Raw genomic sequence first — 17,909 nt, 5'->3', positions numbered from 1 at the left:
CAGCTGCTGCAGCGATCGGACGGGATCAGACTCCCGCCCCATCGCTGCAGGAGCTGCCGGTAATCAGCACATAAGTGAGTATTATTATTATTTTTTTTTTTCTACTGATGCATCTGCTGATTGTATAAAAGCCGATTATACAATCAGCTGATGTGTGATGGGATTCAGGCACTTGATCCTGACACATCATCTGATCGCTTTGCCTTCCAGCAAATCGATCAGATGATATTGGATCCGGATTGGACGGCGCGGGACCCTGACCCAGGATTACTGCGGAGTGGGGTTCTTTATTTCAATAAAGATGGAGTCACTAATTGTGTTGTGTTTTATTTCTAATAAAAATATTTTTCTGTGTTGTGTTTTTTTTTTATCTTTACTAGAAATTCATGGTGGCCATGTCTAATATTGGCGTGACACCATGAATTTCGGGCTTAGGGCCAGCTGATAATATACAGCTAGCCCTAACCCCATTATTACCCGGCGAGCCACCTGTCACCAGGGCAGCTGGAAGAGTTGGATACAGCGCCAGAAGATGGCGCTTCTATGAAAGCGCCATTTTCTGGGGTGGCTGCGGGACTGCAATTCACAGCGGGGGTGCCCAGAAAGCATGGGCTCCCTGCACTGTGGATTCCAATCCCCAGCTGCCTAGTTGTACCCGGCTGGACTCAAAAATGGGGCGAAGCCCACGTCATTTTTTTTTAAATTATTTCATGAAATTCATGAAATAATTTAAAAAAAGGGCTTCCCTATATTTTTGGTTCCCAGCCGGGTACAAATAGGCAGCTGGGGGTTGGGGGCAGCCCGTACCTGCCTGCTGTACCCGGCTAGCATACAAAAATATGGCGAAGCCCACGTCATTTTTTTTTTTGGGGGGGGCAAAGAAATCCTGCATACAGTCCTGGAAGGAGGATGCTGAGCCTTGTAGTTCGACAGCTGCTGTCTGCTCTCCTGCATACACTATTGGATGGAGGATGCTGAGCCTTGTAGTTCGACAGCTGCTGTCTGCTCTCCTGCATACACTATTGGATGGAGTATGCTGAGCCTTGTAGTTCTGCAGCTGCTGTCTGCTCTCCTGCATACACTATTGGATCGAGGATGCTGAGCCTTGTAGTTCTGCAGCTGTCTGCTCTTCTGCATACACTAGTGGAGAATGAAGAACACATTGAAGAAGGAAATGACATCAGACTTTTTTTTTTTGTTCACTGATAAAAAACGCATAAGGACGCAGTGAGCAAAAACGCAGCAAAACGCAGCAAAAAAACGCACCAAAACGCGGCAAAACGCGTGCGTTTTTTGCCGCGTTTTTTTGCCGCAGGTGCGTTTTTGTGCATTTTTAGCGGCCAAAAACGCACAAAACCGCAGCGTCAAAAAAACGCAGCGTGTGCACATAGCCTTAAATAGGTTTTTTGATGTCAGATAAGTCAGCTCTGTGAGGATCCATCTGTGGAGAACTGATCTGGAGATTAATGGTGAACAGGGATTAATGGTGAACAGGGCACTATCAATCGATAGAAAGGTGGCCGCACCTGAGAGTTCCTGCTATATTGACGTAACTGTGACATATGGAAACATTTAGCTTCTCTGACATGTATAACAAAACTGCCATAAAAGAGTTTGTCGCAAAACACCGTTAGTGTTATCAAGTGGATGGGAATGGGGGTACAGTGATTCTTTAATAAAATCTATCTCATTTCCCTCCAGTGTGTTTTGCCTTTCCTGTAGACAACATTGTCAGTGCAGTCTAAAGGCTGCTTTACACGGTACGACCGATTGTGCGATTTCACAATCGATCGTACCCGCCCCCGTCCTTTTTGCATCACGGGCAAATCGCTGCCCGTGGCGCACAAAGTCGGTAACCCCCATCACACATACTTACCTCTCGTGCGACCACGCTGTGGGCAGCAAACGTTCACTTCCTGGAGTGGGAGGGACGTTCGGCGTCACAGCGACGTCACACGGCCGCCGGCCAATAGAAGCGGAGGGGCGGAGATGAGCAGGATGTAAACATCCCGCCCACCTCCTTCCTTCCACATAGAGCCGGCGGCTGACGCGGGAGGCAGGTACGCGATGTTCATCGCTCCCGTGGTGTCACACGGAGCGACGTGTGATGCCACGGGAACGATGATCAACCGGCGCCCGATTTCAGAACCGATATTATGGAACCTAGCGACCAGTACACGACTCACGATTTGTGAGCGATACTGCGTCGCTAGGAGGTGTCACACAGGCCAGCATCACCAGCGATGCCGGATGTGCGTCACAAAAACCGTGACCCCAACGATCTATCGCACGATAGATTGTCTGGTGTAAAGCAGCCTTAAGGCCCTGTGCGCACTCTATAGTTTTTGCTGGGTTTTTGGGTACAGTTTGTGGTCCTAAACTGCATGAATTTTCTTCTCCAATAAAGTCTATGAGAATTCAGAAAGGCTGTGCACATGTTGCTTCTTTTTTTGCCTGCAGTTTTTGTTGAAGAAAAAAGAAGCAGCATGTCACTACTTTTATGCATTTTTCCCTGCTTTTTGTCATTGAATATAGTAAAAAAAACGCATGGGCAAAAACGTATGGGCAAAAAGACACTAAAACACGGCAATAATACACCGAAAACGCGGCAAAAATGCATGCGTTTTTTTGATGCGTTTTTCCAGCCAGAGGTGTGTTTTTTGCTGAAGACAAGAAACTAGTGTGTGAACATAGCCTAACCTGAATTGAGCTGAAGACCTATTTGTGTGAGTAAAAGGTTGCAGGGATCATATGGATTACAGATACAGTTTACATGATTTTTATCTAGTTTCATATAACTCACTTAAAGGGAATCTGTGACTAGATTTTTTTCTCCCCCATCTGAGAGCAGCATAATGTACAGACAGAGACCCTGATTCCGGCGATGTGTCACTTGCTGAGATGATTGCTGTCATTTTGATACAATAAATGTTTTCTCTGCTGCAGATCTAGCAGTTATACAGAGCTGATGAATATGCTGGACTACTAGGCTGCAGGCCAAGTAGTCCTGTAATGATAATCTACTGCTGAAAACTACACTAAGCAGCCCAGTAAGTAACACATCGCTGGAATCAGGATCTCTGTCTCTACATTATGCTGCTTTTAGATTGGGTAGAAAAAAATCTGGTGACAGATCAAAGTATTGTAGTGTGCCTGCGCGGGATCGGCGAGTGTGTATGACAAGGAAGCATCATGCACACAGGCTTCAGAAAGAGGACGAAGATGGCCGAAAAGAGGAGGCATCGGCACCAGAGAATGGAGATGCCCATATGACCCAACTCCTCCGTACCGACCGTTTAGGTAAGTATTATAAAGAATACTGTATATAAGAGCTCACTGGTGGTGGCCGCAGCTTATAGGGCAAAAAACTGGTGACAGGTTCCCTTTAAGTGGGTTATATGAAACTAGAAAAAAAATAGTGTAAACTGTATCTGTAATCCATAATCAGGGTCTTTGCCCCTACATTATGCTGCTCTCAGATTAGGTGGCAATAACCTGGTGACAGATTCCCTTTAAAAATTTAAGGAACAACCAATTGTAATGGTGAGTCAGAATAGCGTCACTTGTCCAATATTCACGGTCTACATATGGTCCACCATGTCCAAACCAGCCACGGCTTTCCTAATTTGACCTCAACAGCCTCCAAAGCTTATGCCTGTTGAGTTTGGGTCAGGAGACCGGCAGCGGGTCCAAACAGCGTACTCAAAATGTTAATATTGGAATATGGAACAAGCTTTAACAGAGCAAATCTACTTCACCACCCAAAATATAACTTATTAATATTAATATATCTATTATTCCACCTAAGCAACCATTTCAGTCTGCCATGGCCGACTGAAGAATTCTTCAATAAGATTACTGAAGGAAGTCCAAAAAAAAATCTCCTCTTCTATTCACACTACTTTGTCATATCTCCAAAGCCATTTCCATACATATTTGAGAATCTCTCACTGGCTCATTTCATAAGCTGTGTACTTACATAGTGATAAAAATGAACAGTTTATTTTACATTCGCATTTCCAGAAATTTCCATATTTGGCCTGTCCTTTACTACTGAGGCACAATACCATAAAATAACAAGTTTCCCCCATGCACGCTGGTAGTGGAGCAAGAATATGTCATTTCACAGTCAATCACTTGTTTTCTGCATATAGAGTTCAAACTGCTAATTCAATATTTATCGACAAGCTCGCCGGTGAGTGCTGGAATAACATTCAGACGCAGCAAACAAAAGCATATGATTTAGCAAGTGAAAGATTGCAATTAAAATCCACCTTTACAAGTAAAAGGCCATGTTATTTTCCTGAATGGCACTCTGAAAGAAAAGTACAATACAATTAGAAAAAAAAATCTAAAGAGTGAAAATAAGATTTGAACCACTTGTAAATGATCGCTTGGGTGAAAAATACAGCATAAGTAATTCAGCATGCAGTATGGATAGTGTTTCCTGTTTTGTCCTTAGAACAGAATACTCCATAACAACTCACCTCAACCTATCACTCCAATCACCATTTTGCTTAATTAACTGGTAAGAAATACCCTTGAACACCTTGTCAAGAACTAGAACCTTGCACAAAGATGAAATATACAGAACATCCCTTAAAGAGAACCTGTCACCAGATTTGGTGACTATAAACTGTGGCCACCACCAGTGGGCTCTTATATACATCATTCTAATATGCTGTATATAATATCCCAGGCCGCTGTGTAGAACATAAAAAACACTTTATAATACTCACCTAAACCGGTCGCTGTGGAGAATGTGGGTCAAATGGGCGTCTTCGTCCTCCAGTGCCAGCACCTCCTCTTTCGGCCATCTTTGTCCTCCATCTCCTGAAGCTGTGGTGCATGACGCGTCCAATATCATATACACTCGCCAGCATTCAGGTCCTGAGAAAGCGCACTTTGATCTGCCCTACTCAGGGCAGATCAAAGTATTGTAGTGCGCATGCGCGGAACCGGCGAGTGTGTATGATGTAGACGCGTCATGCACACAAGCTTCAGAAGGAGGACGAAGATGGCCGAAAGAGGAGGTGCCGGACTGGAGGATGAAGACACCCATCTGAGCCACATCCACCGCAATGACCGGTTTAGGTGAGTATTATAAAGTGTTTTTTCTGTTGTACACAGCGGCCTGGGCTCTTATATACAGCATGTTAAAATGCTGTATATAAGAGCCCACTGGTGGTGGCCTCAGCTTATAGGCCGAAAAAGTGGTGACAGGTAAACTTTAAAGGGGTTGTTCACTACCGGACAACGTCTTTATAAAATATATGTGTCCAAAATTAAATTAAGTAAAAAAATCATATATTTATCTACAGAATTGGCGCCACTCTGAGAGGTAAGTATATGATTTTTTTTTATTATTATTATTATTATTATTATGGACACTTTAGGATTTACAAAGCAGTTGTACAGTAATGGACAACCCCTTTAACTTTCACTTGTGCATTATTTCACTATTCTGATTTGATAATCTGCTATCTCATGTAATGTAACAGAATATATAAAACTAATTAAAAAAGCCTTTTCATATCATATGGTAAATAGTGCGAGCAATACTATGCTTGGGTGCTCTATACTTGTAAGGAGCAGACAAAAGCTCTGGCGGAGCTCAATCATTTTTCTGGGAAGTCCCCCATTGACTTCTATTATACCTGAGTACTCAAGTTGTACCCATCTGGGCATCTTGGCATTCAACTGCTCATTACGAGTACTGAGCACCCAAACATGTTAGTGCTCACTCATCAGTCCTAATTTTCATTGTTAAGAATGGTGAAACGCAACAACACAGTAATGGGTGATATAAAAATCATAGTTGCACAAGGTTTACCATAAAGGGACACTGGTATGATTTAAGCGGTTGTCCACTTTAACTTTATTTTTAAAAACCTTGTTGAGGACATGATTTTCTCAGCTACCAATATGTTCCTATTACAGGTTCTCCTATAGTACATATAAGTGCCGTCCTCCTTGCAGTCTGCATGCTGATGAAGGAGCGGGTGGCCAGGCTTGTCGTTTTTTAATTAACAGAGAATAGTTCTTGTCATACCTCTTGTCAACAGCCTCATAGGGGCTATAAGTACGCTGCATTCACACATCCGAGTGTGACCCAACATCAACAGCCTCATAGGGGCTATAGGTACACTGCATTCACACATCTAAGTGTGACCCAACATCAACCGTCTCATAGGGACGATAAGTACACTGCATGCACACATCCAAGTGTGACCCAACATCAACAGCCTCATAGGAGCTATAAGTGCACTGTATTCACACATCTAAGTGTGACCTAACATCAACTGTCTCATAGGGGCTATAAGTGCACTGCATTCACACATCCGAGTGTGACCCAACATCAACAGCCTCATAGGGGCTATAAGTACACTGTATTCACACATCTAAGTGTGATCCAACATCAACAGCCTCATAAGAGCTATAAGTACACTGTATTCACACATCCAAGTGTAACCCAACAGCAACAATCTCATAGGCAAACATGAAGGTAGTGAGTGTCATGAGTAGTGATGAGCAACCACTACCATACTCGGGTGCTCGGTACTCGTAACAAGCATTTTGATGCTCAAGTGCTCGGTACTGGTTTACCAAGTATAATGGAAGTCAATTTGGAACTTGAGCATTTTCCAGAAAATCTTCAGGAAAAATGCTTGAGTTCCCCATTGACTTCCATTATACTCAGTAAACGTGTACCGAGCACCCGAGCATGGCAGCACCCACTCACTACTAATCATGAGATCTACTAATCATGAGATCTACCAGGATGTGTGAATACAGCTTTTCACATCAGGACGAGCCTTTTCCAGTAGGATTTCTACCTTTAAAAAATGATATGCACTTATAGATCTCCTTCCAATTGTCTCCCATCTTTTGAACACTTAGCTCAGTAGCTCGTGACTTCTGGATATATTCTAAACTTGCTGTCATTCATCCTATTGCAGTAAATTTTACATTTTCTTTACCTTACATTATTGGTAAGAATAGATCGCATTCAATTATAGCAAAAAAGTCTTTAGGAAATGGCTGAGTGGAGTTGACTCTTTGAAAACCCTCGGATTCTTGGTATTTACACCGCTGTGACATCCATAACCTTGAGCGATCTAACATTAGGCCTGGCACTTCCATTAGTCTTAAGAAGCATTGCACTAAGGACCAATAAACATCTATTCAATACTCACTGTATACAAAGTGTTCCTTGCCATAAGACTGGAAACACGAGATACATGTTACCAGTCACATATGTTTTTCGGGCGGAAGACAATTTAAAAAGACATGGTAGAAGGAAAATGAATTACCCCGAAACATATGTAAATAATAGAATTGTTAAACGTTTTTCATGGATGATTTAACTATGGGTATGGTTCAAATGAAGACATAGGAGGTAGGATTACAGCCTCCATTTTATACCTCTATAATGGCACTAAACCCTATCTCTTCAGTAATGGAGACTGTCTACGCAGTTATTGAATGACTGAGAAATAGGCTTCTTTCCCTATGTAATTTCATCCTTCTCCAGATTAGGCCGTCGCTTAAAGGAACATCCTAAAGAAAGAAGAAAAAAAAACAATGGGATCCATACCGATTACACCTGGAGTGACTGACATTAGGCATTTAAGTAAAGGTCTCCGAAATGGGAGCAGATGGCAAGCTGCATTCAGCAGGGGGTGAAATTCATTAATATATCTCTATACACAAGGCAAGACAGGGCAAAATGCAAGAAGACCATGTGTCACATACATAATATGAATGAATACATCACCGCCATCCAGAAAAAAGCAGAGGCAAATGATTTATTCCTCACTGAATATTATGCGATGTGTCACACTGGTTAATGCCTGGACTTAAGAAGATAATAACTAGATTACCTAGCTTGTATGAGCGTCACTCACGTAAAATAAATGGGTAAGATCAGTCAAGGATTACATTAACTATTTCAAATCTGGAAGAGACTTAAAAAAGTCCTTTTTGGACTGCGAGAGTAAACACAGAGGAGATGAATAGCAGAGCTTGGGCTGTAATCTGTTTATCCAACAAAATTGGTTGCATTTCCTTGCGAGGCCTAAATTGTGTCATTAGCCTGGACATTTATCACTGGGAGTGATAAAACACATTCCCTGTTCTTCCCGATAGATTAAAGTCACCTCTACTCTCTGAACCTTGTTTCCTTTTTCATTCCACAAGAACAAAGAGAAAAAATATCCCAGAAAAATACATATCAGCTGGATGTTCACATAACAAGGCCCGCAGAGACGCGTCTAGGAGTTGCCTCTTTTAATCCAATACTGAATAACGTTGGATCTCGCTCTCTGTTCTTTTCAAGCTCTGCTACTGCCAAAATAACTGCAAGGCTTGCAAGTCCTGTTATACAGAGAGCCTCCCCAAGGCACCCCAACACTATCGGAGGCACGGCCGCTATGGCAACCGCATAAGAAAGCAGATTCCATGATTAATAGATGAAGATCAGGCATACGGTCTAGATAGCCGGCTAGGCCATCATATGAAGAATTAACTATAGAGCTAAGCATGTGAAGCAATGTCAGCTACAATCACAAGCACACACACTGGATGGGGATTTCAGCAATCCATAAATCAGAAATACATACCCAAACCTGCAAGTTTATTGCAGAAGATCAGAAACCACAAAGTCAATTACTCCTTTGTTCTAGTAATTACTGAGGTATGACGACCAGGCCGGAGCTATTATGAATGGAGTTCTCCGGCTGCCCACTGATCGTACAAATGCCACTCCATACAGATCCATGGACGGTTGGATTAAGAGAAGAGGCATGCAGTGCCGGATGCCAGGGCTTCATCGCTGGAGGGTCTTTTACGTCTTATTTAAAATTAATGAAGACTGAAGCTTTTAATGCATGAATGCAAATCTACTAGAACATAATTTAGAGCATATAATAGAATGTCAATTTACAAAAGATTAAACCAGAATCTGGTTGGAGAAATTTGACATTTACCATTATTTAACGAAAATGATATTTGATCTTACTCTATTGCTTACACTAAATACAGATGGTAATTATTTGCAGCCATTTGTGAATTAAAGATATTTAATAGTTAATAAGTAATTTAATTGTGTATGTTTTTGAACCCAATGAACAGTGCAATAACTACACAGTGCCTCTAGTGGGCAGCACAGGACCAACACTATCAGGTTACAACACCATGAACATAATGCATAAACACAGAATACTAAATGGTTGAGTATTAGGAAAAAAATATGTTGGAATATATGCCGCAGAGCATATGGGTATATGAGATTAAAATTACCCAATAAGTCAATTATGATCTACCACAATTGGTAAGAATCCTAATAGCCATAGTAATAGTGTGTATTATCATTATAACGCCATTTATTCAATGTTGAAGGAGATGGAAGGAACGGGTTAATCTGTGCTACCAGAGGAAGATCACTGAAGATCGATCCAGAGGAAGATCACTAAAGATCGATCCAGAGGAAGATCACTGAAGATCGATCCAGAGGAAGATCACTGAAGATCGATCCAGAGGAAGATCACTGAAGATCGATCCAGAGGAAGATCACTGAAGATCGATCCAGAGGAAGATCACTGAAGATCGATCCAGAGGAAGATCACTGAAGATTGATCCAGAGGAAGATAACTGAAGATCGATGGGGATCCCCATCGATCTTCAGAGATCTTTCTCTGGCAGTGCAGATTAACCCTTTTCTTCCACCTCCTTCAACGCTATCCTCTTGGGTTCTGCAGCAGCCATCCTTATCATGTGGTTTTAGTGGTTGTGTCTATAACACAATCACACCAGGTTAGTGCACCTATTTAAATTCTTTCTAGTACCACCAGATAAGACACCATTTGTGCCCCCTCCTTCCTTGTCATTTCAGTTTTTACTATGTACACCATTTATTCAATGGCACTTTACGTGTGAAAAGGGGTATACATAAAAACAAGTCCAATACTCACAAACAATACAAGGCACAGACCGGTACAGGAGGAGAGAGGACCCTGCCCCCGAGGGCTCACAGTCTAAAGCGAATGGGATAAACTAACCTTCTAGCCACATATGAATGATCTGACCCAAGACTATCAGCCTGGCCTCGCATCCTGGCATCTTATGAGTCATCTCTTTGTATAGACCATCCTAAAAACAATCAATGTATTCTTATTACATAGAAAGGATAGCTCCCTTTAACTTGTATGCAGCGTCATAGTGTCATACTAGCCATTAATTAGATAGGGGGCATCAATTGCATTATGTTCTTTAGCCTTGAAGAAACAATTCTGAATGTATAAAGATGTCAACATAAAATAGCCAGTCTTCTGTACAGAAAAACAAGTCCAAGGGTTTCTATTACTTCTCATCTCAGGCAGCCACATGGAAATTCCACATACAGGATACTGGGAGTGATATTATCACAGGGGTAGGACAGCGAATTGGTAGATTGTACAAAAACGTCACTGTCAACGAATCACAGTAACAGAAATATTTCATTTGAATGAGAGATATTCCTTTATATACCACAATATGTATATTTATTTATTTTACTCACTTATATAGCGCTCCATCATTATCACTGTCCCCATTGGGGCTCACAATCTAAATTCCCTATCAGTATGTCTTTGGAGTGTGGGAGGAAACCGGAGAATCCGGAGAAAACCCAGGCAAATACGAGGAGAACATACAACCTCCTAGGAGGTGGTGTCCTTGGTGGGATTTGAACCCAGGACCCCAGTGCTGTACGACTCCAGTGATAACCATTGACCTACCATGCTACCCTATATGCCCAAAAATAGAAAAGTTAGAAAAAAAGAAAGATATGTGCTCTGTAGACCAACGCTTAATGCTCCAGAGGCTTCATTATGGTTGTTATAATCTGGTTCTTTTCAGCAGTGATAAGTCCAAAGGATGTGATACGTGAAAGCAGAGGTATTATACTATGAATGGTCAAATTGACAAGTCTAATAATGCCCCAGGAAGTCGGAATGTATGGCAGGCTATCTGCTTGTTCTTGTATTTGCAGTTTACAATAAAAACACGTGGTCACAGTTATTCAAATAGAGGTTTCTTGATACAAAGGAAGACCACCGGCTTTACCAATTAACTAACTCATTTAGCTGCCAACAGAACTATGGCAAGCAAAATAGCAAACCATGCCCTGGAGTCCATCAGTGGTGAAGACCATATCAAACAGGCACTGATTCATTAACCAGACAGGACAATGCATTCACATTTAAAACTTAATGAAACGGCGCTTACAGCCATTGTTTAACTAAAGGTGTGAAAAGTTTGCACAAAAGGAATAGTGTTGAGAAATAGCTTGAAGAGGAGTGGAGCGATCCATCATTGCAAATCACTGAATCACCACCAGGGGAGCCACAGACAACTCCTGGAATAAAGCCTACCATTCATTCTATAGGCTTTGTCTGCCACTGCACAAGGCTGAAACAAGTCACATCAGCTGCAGGCATCGCTGCTGTTATAAAATATTGCCATTTTATTAATTATCTGTAATTAAAAGTGCAATGATATAAAATGATAGGGGCTAACGACCCATGCTGGGGCTTTATAAGGCCAGAACACAGACAATAAAAGCAGGTTGGGTGTTGTATTTTCTCATCTGCTTCCAACATGGCCTCTTTCCAGTTACCATAAAATAAATTATTTCTCTCTTTGATATAATGATGAATGACAGATAAACAAGGAAGCCAGGGCTGCAGTCACCATGTCTGTCTGCACTGTCATTTTATGAAGCTGGAGCTGACATGGAAGTTTCTTTTGTAATTTGAAACAACCAAACAAATCTGCTGTCATTTATACAAATGCATTATTGGATAGAACACAGGATATCCCCACCGACTGCTTTTACAATATAGGCACCTACTAAACCTAAACGACCCCCGTCCACTAAATGCATTTAGCAGAAAGTCTCCCACACATCAATTACCAGCTCAGGAAAGAGCCATGGTCTGCTTTTATCCTTAAGTAGCAATGTATCACAAATCCATGTGTCCTACAACAATATATATACACAGATATACATTTCACCCTGCTCTCATCTTGAAGAGCTTGCTTAAGTTTATCACTCAACCGATGAAAACTAAACAATGTTAGTGGACTGGAGCAGTCTGTGGTCACAACTCCGAGACTTCCTTGGGGGGGTGCAATGACTAAAGCCCTGCAAAGTAGACAGGTTTTCTCCAATAAAGCACTCAATACCCCTGTGTGATCATTTATACGGACATCTACTCAATGAAGCCTTTCTAGCAGATTATCGGCATCATTCTCACATCCACTCGGATTTAGCAATGAAAACATTGCACGTGCTGATTAGGGAACAGGCAATAGTAAAGATAAGAGGTTTCAAAACAACTAGGTCAAATTATAGCTACTTTTCTTGTATTTATAGGTCTTTACTATGTTATTTGAGATCGCTCGATATAAGGACAATACTAAGGACCAGGGGGTGGAAACAAAGTGATTCCGGCAGCTAAATAGTTACATAGTTACTCAGATTGAAAAAAACCCCTCTAGTTCAACCTTCCTCCACCAGTTCTACATTTTGTCCCCAAGTCATTTATAATCAACAATGTTGTGTGTACTGAGGAAATCATCCAGCCCTATTTAAAAAGCCGTTATTGTATCTGCTATTACTACCTCTTGTGGTAGGGCATTCCACAGTCTGACTGCTCTAACTGTAAAGAACCCTTTCCTATTTAGCTGCCGGAATCGCTTTTCTTCCACTCGCAGTGTATGCCCCCTGGTCCGTAGTATTGTCTTTGAAAGGAATAAGTTATGTGCCAGTCCTTTATATTGAAAATCAAAAACGTCCGTGGAGCCTCTGTTAGGAGTCTCGACACAGAAACTAGCCAGCTATCCCTCCGGGAAGGACCCAGCCAAGGAGTGGCTCTTTTTAGGAGACCACCATAACCACCATATTAAGTGGCCCTTTTAGTCAATATCCAACTCTTTGACAAGTTTAAAGATATGACAAGGGAAATACCAAGGCCAGGTATCCATCCACAAACAATCCTTTATATTGACCACACATGTATTTATAGGAATAGGAAAGGGTTCTTTACAGTTACAGCAGTCAAGATTGTGAAATGCCCTACCACAAGAGGTAGTAATGACAGACATTATAACTGTTTTTAAAAAGGGCTCGGTACACATACCATTGTGGGTTATAGATGATTTAGTGACAAAAAATGTATAATTGGTGGAGAAAGGTTGAACTAGGTCTTTTTTTCAACCTATGTAACTATGAAATTAGGGTGATCATTACTGGGGTCAGATATGTGTATCCAGTTAAATAACATCAATGTCAATGGTTTTCATTAAAGTTTTAATAAACAATATCACCATAAAATATATAAAAGACATAAAGTACAACAGTCTCGCATGATATAAACATTATGTACACTTCACAGAATGAAAACTGCTTGGAACCTGGACAAGACCACAAGTTCCAGATAAACGTTAATCAATGGCATCTACCTCTGAAGACTGGAGACACAGTTCTGTCTGGTTAAAGTTAATTATTAACTTTTATAGCACTTGAGCTGGGACAGAATAGAAAGCAGCACAGGGCAATGGGGGGTAAACAGGCGGCTAGATTAGCATGGCCTTTCTATTTTAGCCGACTGCCCTGCAATAAACATACAGTAAACACTTTATTCCTGCAGTATACATGCCATTAATATTTTATCATCGTGCCTGGGCTTTCCCTTATACCAACAACACAGCAAAAATATGCTTTCAATCCAAGTTCAATAACAAAAGAGGAGTGAAATAGCCACATGGGCATAAAGTGCAAAGCATTGATCCAGAGGAGACTTCACAGAGCCTCCTCTATTTTACATGCTTGATAGTTTGGAAATGGGAAAGACAAATCAAACCTTCCCAAAGCAATAAAGAAATGGCTCCTGACAGAGCAGTTAAATCCAGAAGCACACTTAAGGGAAATAAGCACTTTTATATTGTATTGCCATTAAGATTCTCTGCTGTGGGCACAATTGACTTCCATGGAAGCGCTGGGTGTCCAGATTACCAGGTACCAGGCATAGGGCAGACAGAGGCTTGCTACAATTAACCTTTGTTGTATCTTCAAGGCACCACGTGTGTTTTCTACTTTACCAACTGACTAGAAGAAAAAATCCATGGTAATGCAATCAATAATGTCCTATTCCTCTGTAGGCACTGCAGTAAAGTCATTTGTTCTGTACTGTCTAAATTCCTTCAATATTTGGATTGTCACCATTTCACTGCTCAGCAGTATCAATGGAGAACAGCTCTCCTAGGTTACAAATCCTGCACATAAGGCTTTGTGAATGGTATGATTGGCATCAGTGGGTGCTTGGCACCAAGGCATGATATGTGAGTGCTGGAGGCATTATATGACATAGTGTTATCCATTCTTTCCCCAATGCCATCCTGCATTTCATAGTAATGATCTCATTTTGCCTGGGGGCCCCCATGGGAGGGGAGCAGCCCACCAGCTCCCTGACTTTCTGCTCCATTTCCCCAAATGCACCAGGCAGAACCAGGCTCCAGAAGGCAATCGGGAAAAACAACACATGAGGGGATTTACAGCCAGGTTCCCAGAGCTCCCACTATATCTCCTTCATATTCACAGCCAGAGCACTTAGAGAGCATTACTCTCAGCTGACTGCCCCTCACCACCCTGTCCATGGACATCAAGCATGCTGGCACTGGATGCCTGTGACTGCCCCTCACCACCCTGTCCATGGACATCAAGCATGCTGGCACTGGATGCCTCTGACTGCCCCTCATCTACCCTGCCCTTAAACATCCAGCATGCTGGCACTGGATGTCTCTGACTGCCCCTCACCACCCTGTCCATGGACATCAAGCATGCTGGCACTGGATGCCTCTAACTGCCTCTCATCCACCCTGCCCTAGGACATCTAGCATGCTGGCACTGGGTGCCTGTGACTGCCCCTCACCACCCTGCCCTTGGACATCCAGCATGCTGGCACTGGATGCCTGTGAGTGCCCCTCACCACCCTGCCCTTGGACATCCAGCATGTTGGCAATGGATGCCTCTGACTGCCCCTCATCCACCCTGCCCTTGGACATCCAGCATGCTGGCACTGGATACCTCTGACTGTCCCTCATCTACCCTGCCCTTGGACATCTAGCATGCTGGCACTGGATGCCTGTGACTGCCCCTCATCCACCCTGCCCTTGGACATCCAGCATGCTGGCACTGGATGCCTGTGACTGCCCCTCATCCACCCTACCCTTGGACATCCAGCCTGCTGGCACTGGATGCCTGTGACTGCCCCTCATCCACCCTGCCCTTGGACATCCAGCATGCTGGCACTGGATGCCTGTGACTGCCCCTCATCCACCCTACCCTTGGACATCCAGCCTGCTGGCACTGGATGCCTGTGACTGCCCCTCATCCACCCTGCCCTTGGACATCCAGCATGCTGGCACTGAATGCCTCTGACTGCCCCTCATCCACCCTGCCCTTGGACATCCAGCATGCTGGCACTGGATGCCTGTGACTGCCCCTCACCACCCTGCCCTTGGACATCCAGCATGCTGGCACTGAATGCCTCTGACTGCCCCTCATCCACCCTGCCCTTGGACATCCAGCATGCTGGCACTGGATGCCTGTGACTGCCCCTCATCCACCCTGCCCTTGGACATCCAGCATGCTGGCACTGGATGCCTGTGACTGCCCCTCATCCACCCTACCCTTGGACATCCAGCCTGCTGGCACTGGATGCCTGTGACTGCCCCTCATCCACCCTGCCCTTGGACATCCAGCATGCTGGTACTGGATGCCTGTGACTGCCCCTCATCCACCCTGCCCTTGGACATCCAGCATGCTGGCACTGGATGCCTGTGACTGCCCCTCATCCACCCTGCCCTTGGACATCCAGCCTGCTGGCACTGGATGCCTGTGACTGCCCCTCATCCACCCTGCCCTTGGACATCCAGCATGCTGGCACTGAATGCCTCTGACAGTTCTTCGCTACATCTTTTATTTAATCTTGGTATCTATACATCTGCCCCTATGTCCAGGGTATAGACTATTCACCCACAACCCCTATATTCTACATCCTGAACACTGGCACACCGCTAGGGCCAATCTCATAAGACGGTGATGAACTCTGGCATGTTTCTGGAGTGTGGGAAGAAACTGGATGACCCTATTAAAAACCTCAAAAACATGGAGTAACATACAAACTTCAGTGCACTGCAGATGACCTGATTTACTACAGCAGGATGGACACAATATGCATTATATTATGGAAGAATCAGCTGTTTTCAGGCTGAATATATAATGTCTGCTTGGCACAAAGTTGCCTTTTAATTGTGATATGAGATTCACTAGAGACAGATGCATAGGTGGGTGTGCCAGGGCTAAACACTCATTCAGCTTCCTAGCCCCTTCCATCTAACTTCACAACACACAGGGATGAGCAATGCTTGGCACCTCTATGGTCAGGGATGATGCCCATGTCATCTCCAGTAAGTGGAACTGGCATGGGGGGTGAATGTGCCCCGTGCGATGCGCAGGCTACTGCAGACCCCACTAGGACCCCTTCAGTCTGCTATCCTATGGGTCTGCGCTGCTGTAGAGCCCACCACCCATTACCCCCAGACAGGGGGCACAATCAGCCGTTCACTAGCAATTAGCTACCCCTGAGCCACTCACAAGTTTCTTTAACACTCGCATTTCCACGCTTGGTTCCACGCCATTCACTCACAATGGAAGAGGAAGAAGATCTCCCACACCATCCCTGCCTTTGTATTTGTGAGAAGAGATGCCTGTGCCCCCCTGTGGTCTGTGCCCCCATCACTGCACGTGAAATCATGGGCATGACCACTACTTTCATTCATTCCTGGAAACACAGCAGGGTTCATGCAATAGTCACCAAACAGCCATCGAGAATAGCAGAAGACCATACCTTGGGAAGATGCAGAAGCAGTGCAGACAGGGCTAGCTCATGTACAGTCCCATTAGTAATCCACTGAGAGGGATCTCTCCAATCCACTGGGTTCTCCTGTGCAATCCTTAGTCATTACTACACGTCACACAATGTTAATGCAAAGCTGCACTTTCTTCTTTACGCAGAAACTGCTATTCCTCCTAGTACAATCCAAATTCCACAATGACTCCACTGTGAGGTCTCCTTCAATGGCAGGCAGGAGAACAAGTCATAGCAGGGCTGTGAAGAGTGGGGACAGGGTTCACCCAAACTCCTGCGATCTCTCCTGATCCCCAGCAGGCACACAGCTTCCCACACAGCTTCCCACACACAGCTCGACACACAGTCTGCTGCTGCTGCTCATTGAACTGGATTTGGAGAAGAGTTGAGCTCAGCCTCTCTGCTCACAAGCCCAGCCTCCTCCCCACTGATGTCTCCTCACTCCTCTGCTACTGGCACTGGCATCGTGTGCAGCAGGCAAAATCTGGAGTGGATCACTCAGAACCTATCAATGCCAAAAGTGAGAAACACAACATACTGCAAACAGTACGAAAAGAGAGAAACCTTCCCAGAGATGTCATGGATTATTAACAAAGCAGGGAGGACAGTTCATTGCTTCAACCTGTGCAGCTGCAGAGGGGTCCAAGAGGTTAGAGGTCCCATTTCTACCCCTAAGAGGTTAGGGGGCTCATGTCTCCCTCCAAGAGGTTATAGGGCCCATTTCTACCTCCAAGAAGTTAGGAGACCCATTTCTCCCTTCAAGAGGTTATAGGGCCCATTTCTACCTCCAAGAAGTTAGGGGACCCATTTCTCCCTCCAAAAGGTTATAGGGCCCATTTCTATCCCCAAGCAATTAGGGGACCCATTTATCACTCCCAACAGGTTATAAGCCCATTTCTACCTCCAAGAAGTTAGAGGACCCATTTCTCCCTCCAA

General features: G+C 43.8%; 1 protein-coding gene across 7 annotated transcripts in view; it reads right to left on the bottom strand.

Annotated features, from left to right (window-relative positions):
* SEMA6A (semaphorin 6A) overlaps nt 1-17,392 on the bottom strand; it is a 327,645-nt gene extending 310,253 nt beyond the window's left edge. For 4 of the 7 annotated variants that reach the window (XM_075324986.1, XM_075324988.1, XM_075324987.1 and 1 more), the window contains exon 1: nt 16,953-17,392. The gene's annotated coding sequence lies outside the window, so the exon portion shown is untranslated. The remainder of the gene's footprint in view (nt 1-16,952) is intronic. The other 3 variants (XM_075324983.1, XM_075324985.1, XM_075324982.1) reach the window with 2 other exon arrangements.
* Nucleotides 17,393-17,909: the final 517 nt, after the last annotated feature.

This window comes from Anomaloglossus baeobatrachus, chromosome 1, assembly GCF_048569485.1.
Source record: "Anomaloglossus baeobatrachus isolate aAnoBae1 chromosome 1, aAnoBae1.hap1, whole genome shotgun sequence".
Taxonomy (NCBI): Eukaryota; Metazoa; Chordata; class Amphibia; order Anura; family Aromobatidae; genus Anomaloglossus; species Anomaloglossus baeobatrachus.
The sequence above is the reverse complement of the archived record's forward strand: the minus strand, read 5'-3'. Positions and strand labels throughout refer to the sequence as shown.